Consider the following 7,870-nt stretch of genomic DNA (forward strand, 5'->3'; position numbering starts at 1 on the left):
GACAACCAGTTGTTCCCAAGTCAATTCCAGTCCTTTCCAGTTCGTCACCATCCAAAAAAAAAAACGAACTAGCACTAGAAGCATCAGTATGTTCAGTAACATGACCAACTTTCATTGGCCTTCCTGCTAGTTCAAATCCATTAAGTTGTTCCAAAGCCTTTTTGGCACATTCTGAGTCAGAAAATGTAATAAATCCATAACACTTAGAACGACCAGTTTCACTATCCATCATTAGCTGGACACTTTTAATTCTTCCAAATGGCTCAAAGATTCCCGAAGCATATCTTCAGTTATGTTAAAGTGTAATGAGCCCACATAAAGTCTCATAGGTCCTGCACTTCCCTTTTGTAAATTGTTTGCCATTGCTGCAGCTGTTTTTTTTTTGTTGTTGTTGTTATTGTTGTTTTGTTTTGGTTTTGCCTGTGATGCCTGTACTATGGTGGGCACTCCTAAAACTCACTGGCCAGTTAATCCTATTGCTAGAGGCACTGAGCTAACATTGACAAACTCCACATAGGCGGATTGGATAGTCTTGAATTTTTATCAGAAATCATCCTCACATCTCGAACCTTTCCTACTGTGGAGAAAAACTCTTCCAAATCTCTTGGTCGAATTCCTGCTGCCAACTGCATGCAGAAAACTGTTTTGGCATCTCTTTCCTCAGGAGTTAGATTATCAATAGGTTCCCTCACAGGACTCTTATCTTTTCTGAATGGACTTTTGCTTCAGGAACATTGGCTGCTTAATTTGATGCTATGAGGCAAACCAATCTTTCCTCGGATGGCACTGTTTTGGTCCGGAGTAGGGACTTCTGTAGCGGCCTTGGAATCTTCGATCTCGACTTCTTGAGCGGCTACTTCTCGTCTCCTTTCTTTGCTTCTACTCCGCTTCAGTTCCCGGCTTTTGTTCTTTTTCCTTTCTCCATCTCTACTTCGCTTTCGTTCCTTACTTTTGCTTCGATTTCCTTCATGACTGCGACTTCTGCTCTTGCTTTTTTTTTTTTTCCTCTTTTTGCTACGTTCTTCATGTCCGACAGCACTGCTCAACTTGTTCTCATCCTTATGATTGACAGTTCATACTGGAATCAAAGGTGAATTCATGGGAGTAGAGGTGAGATAACGTTAGGCAATTATTCTTATAAGGAGCCTCAATCACTTCTATATTTGCTATTTCAATTGGCATTACATTTTAACTCTTAAAATTGAAATATAATCAAGTATTACTTAATATTCATTAAAAGTAAATTATTTTTGGAGGCTGGGGTTGTGGCTCAGTGGTAGGACACTTGCCTAGCATGTGTGAAACCCTGAGTTCAATTGACAGCACCACATAAAAATAAATGAATAAATAAAGATATTAAAAATAGTTTTAGAAAAAAGTAAATTATTTTTAAGAAAACAGGGAATATTGTATTTGTGGAAATATATTGACTATTATTAATATAATTACGTAGCTTGCATTCTTTCAGAGCCTGTAAGTATAAGTCCTTAATTTATTCCTAACTTCATTTCCCTTCTCCTTCATTTGGTTTTTATATTGTGTTTTTATATCTTTGCAATTTTTTCCTCACTGCCCACATAATGTTTCTGGTGTTTGCATCATTATTAATTCTAAGTGCCTTTGTAAGGCTGTGTTGTTCTCCCTGTTCTTGTTGATTCCAAATTGCTATCTTTTTTTAAAAAAAAAAAAAGTACACTTGATATCCCTTCTGGATATTACAGAAGTCTGAAAAGTTCTATGGCATTCCTGAATAGGTGAATGTATTATTTCTTTAAGAATATCAAGAAACAGTGGACTTTGGGTTGGCCTGATCTCTGAAAAAAATCAACCAAGAAGTCAACCTTCATTTTGCCCAGATATATGAATACATTTTTCACAACTCAACTGTCCAAGGCAAGGATCTTCTATAAAGTAAGGTTTATTCATAAGGGTATAATATCTTTGTCTATCAATACCCTACTAAGAACTGCAAAAGTGTGTTTGTGCTTCTAGTATAATTTTTTTCCCTTGCTGATGCCATTTTAAATCAACATAATTCTTCTAAGTGGCTGGAATCTGGGAAATCCTACCTCCATCTGGGAGCACATTTATCATGTACTGCTTTGACATCCATTCTGTAAGTTTTACAGCCTACATCATTAAGTATGTTTATATCAGTTGGTGTGTAACCCCTCTTTTTAAACTCTTATTAAATACTTAATTTCTTTTAAAGACTTTCAGTGTGTGTGATGCTTGCTTGAATATCCAAAAACAGAAACAGTAATATGAATTCACTACAGATCTAATTTTCTCTTAGTCAACCAAGTCTAAGGGTCATTCTTTATAATGGAAGCTTCATTATATCAAAAATTGCATCTGTTATTTTATTCAGGTAACAGTGGACAAGTTTATAAACTGCTTAACATTTTAACTTTCTCATCAATAAGAAGATACTAATATTTGATCTGCAGACTGAGATCAGATCTACAACATGATAAATGTCCAACATATGTCATTACAATTCTTATTAATAGTTAGTGAATGCTACTAATACCAGGGATTATACTTTAGAGGTCAATATATTCTTATCAATTCACATAAATACCAACTCTCTGTATCATTTCAGAAGTATCCAAAGGTTTGCCAAATAGAAATTTCTTTCTCAATGGAGTTTAAAATTCTTTATTGAAAGTGTGACAGACATTTCTGGTAGCTCACATAGACTAGTAAATATTGCATTTGAAAACAATGAGATGATTTTTCTATGCAAAAAAAAAAAAAAAAAAAGACTTGACTGAAACTGAAATTTGTTGCCTGAGAGATGGAATGAAAAAGAGACTGAAGGCAGGAGCTAATAGGAGGGTAAAACGGAGTCAGTATATGCAAGATGGGAGGTGTCATGGATTATTTTTGTCTAGTTCATAATTCTGCCAATTAAGCTCCAGCTCTGCTTCTTTAAAGAAGAAAGTCGTTATTTAAATCCCAATGCTGTTGTAAGTGCAGCCAACACATTGTGACTACAATTATCTGACTAGGAACACTGTCTTGCCCACATTTAAGATTTTAGCTAATGCCAAAGCATTGAACTCATTGGAAACAAGCAATGGGATTAATCCCTGGGATTCAGAAGTTCAAAAGGATTTTAGAGCAGCTTAGCACTGACATAGGTGGATGATCAGTGCTATGATTGAAGGAAGAAATTAGAGAAGTATCAAGGGGAGAGCATTTGCAATAAATAAATAAATAGAAAGTAGTTTGTGGTAGGGGAATTAATCATAATGGCAGCTGTATACTCCATATTTGGGCAGTTTGCCCTAACAATATGTGATCTCTGATTTATGATTTCAATAAATTCTGCATTTTTAAAAGAGATGTTCTATTATCAAGAGAGGGATGTATGTCTGCTTTCACCACTGATCCTAATTTTTTTAAAAGCTATTTTTTATTATGGTCATCTTTCCCTCAATTCCATTAATTGTTCATGCACATTAATGATGACCTTAAAACTGAAAAGGCATCTCAGTAAAATATTTCCTGTCCTCTACAATCAAATGGAGAGACCTGAGGGACAAGTCCAACAAATAAAAAGCAGGTACTTCCAAATAAGTTGCCAAAAGTTTAAAAGAATTTTTGTCTCACAGAATTGGAATATGTGCTATCATACAGAGCAGATGAAAGGCCATTATATTTTACCTGAGATAACAATGCTTGAAGTCCTTCAGAAAGTCAATATTATAAATGGAGACTTCTCTTTTGACATTCTGGCATGCTTTCATTATTTCAATTATATCATCTTTTCAATAGTCTTCAGTATTCAAAAGTATAAAATTATATGTTGTGTAATGCCGTTTCCTTTCCTTTTTTTCCCTACAGGTATTTTCTTTCCAGTGTGTTTTGGTAATGATAGAGTATAAGTGGATACTTCAACTATGTGGTGATGCTTCAAAATATATAAATGCACTTCAGTTTGTGAAATAAAAAAAAAGTCTCATGGTCATTGATTTCCTCTGAGGAAAAAAAAGATTATTTGACTTTGTCTTATTATAATTTCTTGAATGATGTCATCTAATAAATATAATATTATCGTCTTAGCTCTTTTTTATAATGTGGAACTAGACAAAATGAGTTTATGCTTTTAGTAGGAGAAGGAATATATTAAAAATAAAAAGTTGTACCTCCATTGTATTAAAATTTGAAGGGAAAACATCAGATAAGTTAATTTTTTCTCATGTTTTTTATTTCACATCTGTATTGCTGAGTTATCTCCTAATGTTCATGTTTCAAAACTCTTTATCTTCTCTTTTCTTAAATCCACAAAATGCCAAAATATCTCTTGTCTTTTAAAAAGAAAAACTTGTTGTCTAACTCTTGCTCTTCTTTTTTCTTTGTAGCCAAAGTTTAGAAAGTGCAGTTCACAATTTCTTAATCAATTCTTCATATTCCAGTTACTCTTTAATAAAATTCATAAGGAAATATTTCAAGTATATATTTATGGACTCACTAACCAAGTCTATACAATTTTAAAATATATTTCCTGTTGTTTCAAGGTTGTATTTAAGAACACAAATAAATAATTATTCATATTGTTGACGTTTTTGGTATAGCTATCCTTTATCCTCCTTGCTATCAATAGTTAATCACTCATTAAACTATTTTGATACTCACCTGCCTTGTATTCTATTATACTTTTACTATATATGTGTAGGTCCACAGAAAACATTATATAAAGGACACCATGTAACATGTACCTCCCTTCTCTGTTGGTATTTTCTTTTCCTCTATATATGGTGCTATTCTTGTCTTTAGGGCTATTTTTAAATAAGTAATTTTTAGAACTTATTATATGCCAAATGCTACTCCATGAACATCCTGTTTGATCATCCTTGCATAGTTTTACTGCCACCTGTGGGTTTACAACTCCCAAATGCCTTGTATTGACCTCTCCACTGACACCCATTCTGTATACAGAAAGAGATTAAGTAAAACGAGGAAGCTTCTGCACAGGAAAGGAAACAGTCAATAGAGGGAATCAAAAACCTGCATAATTGGAGAAAATATTTGTAAACAATTCATCTGATAAAGGGTTAATATCCAAAATATAGAGAAAACATAGGAGCAAGAAAATAACACAACTTGTAAAACAAGCTAAGGTATTGATAGACAGTTCTCAAGAGAGGGCAAATAAATGGCCAATACGTACACGAAAAAAAATACAAATTATAACCACAATGTATATTAGTTATGTCTGATAGAATACCGACTCTGGAGAAAGGAAAAGATAACAGTGTTGGTGAAGATGTAGAGAAAAGGGAAAATTGCACGCTGTTAGTGACTATTTAAATTAGTACAGCCATTATAACAAGCAGTTTGGAGGTTCTTCAAAAAATTAAAATTAGAACTACCACATATCCAGCAATCCCTCTTGGCTATATATCCCAAAGGAATGAAATAAGTATGTCTAAGAGACATCTGTACTCTAATTTTCATTGCAGCACTATTTAAAATAGCCAAGGTAAAGAATCAACCTTAGGATCCATTAATAGATGAATGGATAAAGAAATGGTACATACACACAATAGAATAATATTCAATCATTAAACTAAAGAGAATCCTGGTATTTGTGAGAAGATACATAAACATGGAAGGCATGATGTTATTAAATTAAAACCATGCACAGAAAGACAAACACCATGATTTTACTTGTAAGTACAATCTAAAATTATTTCCCATTGAACTGCAGAATGGTGCTTACCTGGGTCTGAGGTGGTTGTGGGAGGGTTGATGGAGAGATTTTGGTCAAAGGAGACAAAATCTCAGTTAAGAGTAACAATTTTAAAAGTTCTGTTGTACTTCATGTTAGCTATAGTCAATAATCATATAGCTTAACTTGAAAAATTCTGGGACAGTGGATAGTATGTGTTTTCACAACAAAAATGATAAATATGAGAGGTAATACATATGTTAATTAATAAGATTTTATTATTCCATAATGCATATATACTTCAAAACTTGTTGTACATAATAAATAAATAAATAAATACAATTTTATCTGTCAATTAAAATAACAAAAAATAAATAAATAGAAAAAAATGTCAACTGTAAAGTAGCTGGGTATAAGATCAACATCTTTATTGTGGTAGCTCTTACCTAAATTGAATGTTTGAATAGAACAAAATAGCAAACTCTCCCATGAGTTAGTAGTAAGGAGCTTCTCATACAACTGCACATAATATAAAAAATATAAGTACAACTATTTTTTAATTTATGATTTTAAAATATAAATGAATATTTCCATATAATTATGTAAACAGACAGAAATATATAAAGTAACAAAACTAACCAAAGTATAAAAACAGTTACCAACTTCTATATATTTTGCAGGTATTTCTTTTATAATTTAATGAAATAAATATTCCTTATCTTATATACACAGCTTAACAGAAGCAAAGGAACCCAATTTTATGAAATTATTATAACCTTGATCTTAGGTGTCATGTGGAAAAAATTATATGCCAGCAAACATAAATAAAGATGAATTAATTAACACAAAAACATTGCAGGGATCAATAGTTATAGCACCCTATGAACTATGAAGCATAAGTAATTCAACCATCTGTTTCAGTAGTATATTTAACTATATATATATATCACAGACAAGGGCTTTTTCAATGATGGCCAGAATTTTTTGTATATACCAATGTAATTTGTCACATAATGAACAGAAACTGATCAGTATTAATAGGCAGATGAAACATATTTAATAATATTCAATGTCTATTAGTGACTAGGAAATGATTTTAAAAAATCAGAAGTAGAAATCAATTTACTTAACCTATTAAAAATAGTTTCCATTTTTCAAAAGGACAACAAATCTGAAGCAAAACATCATCTTGATTTGGTGTGCTTGGATAAGAGCCCATACATAAATATCTGCTAGAAGGTGAGAAAAAGCAAAAATATACTTAAAATAAGAAAGTTTAGAAGAATTTGAGTTAAAAAGTAAAATTCAATACACTCTTTGAGAAAACGGATGTTTATTGTCTTCATATGAATCCAAAGAAGCTACAGAAAAAAAAAAAAAAAACTTTTATAATTATTAAGACAGCTTGAAAAGTAGCTGGCTATAAGATCAACATACTAAATTTGACGTTTTATCTGTCAATTAATGTTTAACATGCTAATTACCTTAAATTAATAAATTCAGTTCTAATCCAATGAGAGTTATTTGGAAAACCTGTGTTGTTTTGTTGTTATTGTTGTTACATTGATAACTTTATTAAAATTGAATAGAACATAATTTTAAAGGCTCCACATCCATCATCTTGCTCCCCACTTCCATCTTCACTGAGAAATTCTGCAAAATTTTTTTCTGGGTCTTCTGTTTTTGGCTTCTATTATTTATTTCCAAATCTGGTATTGCAACTTTTTGATCATTTTAGAATCAGCCTCAAGAGAATGATGTCTGCTATTGATCTCTTGACAAAGCTGTCACTTTTGTCAATTTTCTGATAGTCTTTTCCTGGATAGATTTTGATCCTCCAGTTACAATTTGCTTATATATCCTTCAGAGGACTCATTACATGTCAGTATTTATTTCATCACATTTTGAATAAAAGTTCTGCTCAATTTGGCATCTTCTGCTCATTCCTCCTAGTGACTATATTCTTTCTTTTTTTCTAACAAAATCTTGATTTTACTCAAAATTTGGACATCTTATATCTGTACTTGCTCCAAATTTCATTTAATAGAATCAGGAAAGTTTTGGAAGAACATTAAATAGGGTCTGTCAGAATCATGTAAAAAACAATTTTAACAAAATTGTGATGTAGTTCAAAACCTACTCATGTCTAAAAATATTACTAACAAAAAGTTGGAAAATTTTCCTCAGATA

General features: G+C 31.9%; 1 pseudogene; it reads right to left on the reverse strand.

The window, feature by feature from the left end:
- Window positions 1-6: 6 nt before the first annotated feature.
- LOC124109176 (RNA-binding protein 39-like) lies at window positions 7-1,182 on the reverse strand (annotated as a pseudogene).
- Between the last annotated feature and the right edge of the window lie 6,688 nt (window positions 1,183-7,870).

Source organism: Marmota monax, unplaced genomic scaffold, assembly GCF_021218885.2.
Source record: "Marmota monax isolate L192 unplaced genomic scaffold, Marmota_monax_Labrador192_F-V1.1 WCK01_AAM20220418_F8-fsc02117, whole genome shotgun sequence".
NCBI lineage: Eukaryota > Metazoa > Chordata > Mammalia > Rodentia > Sciuridae > Marmota > Marmota monax.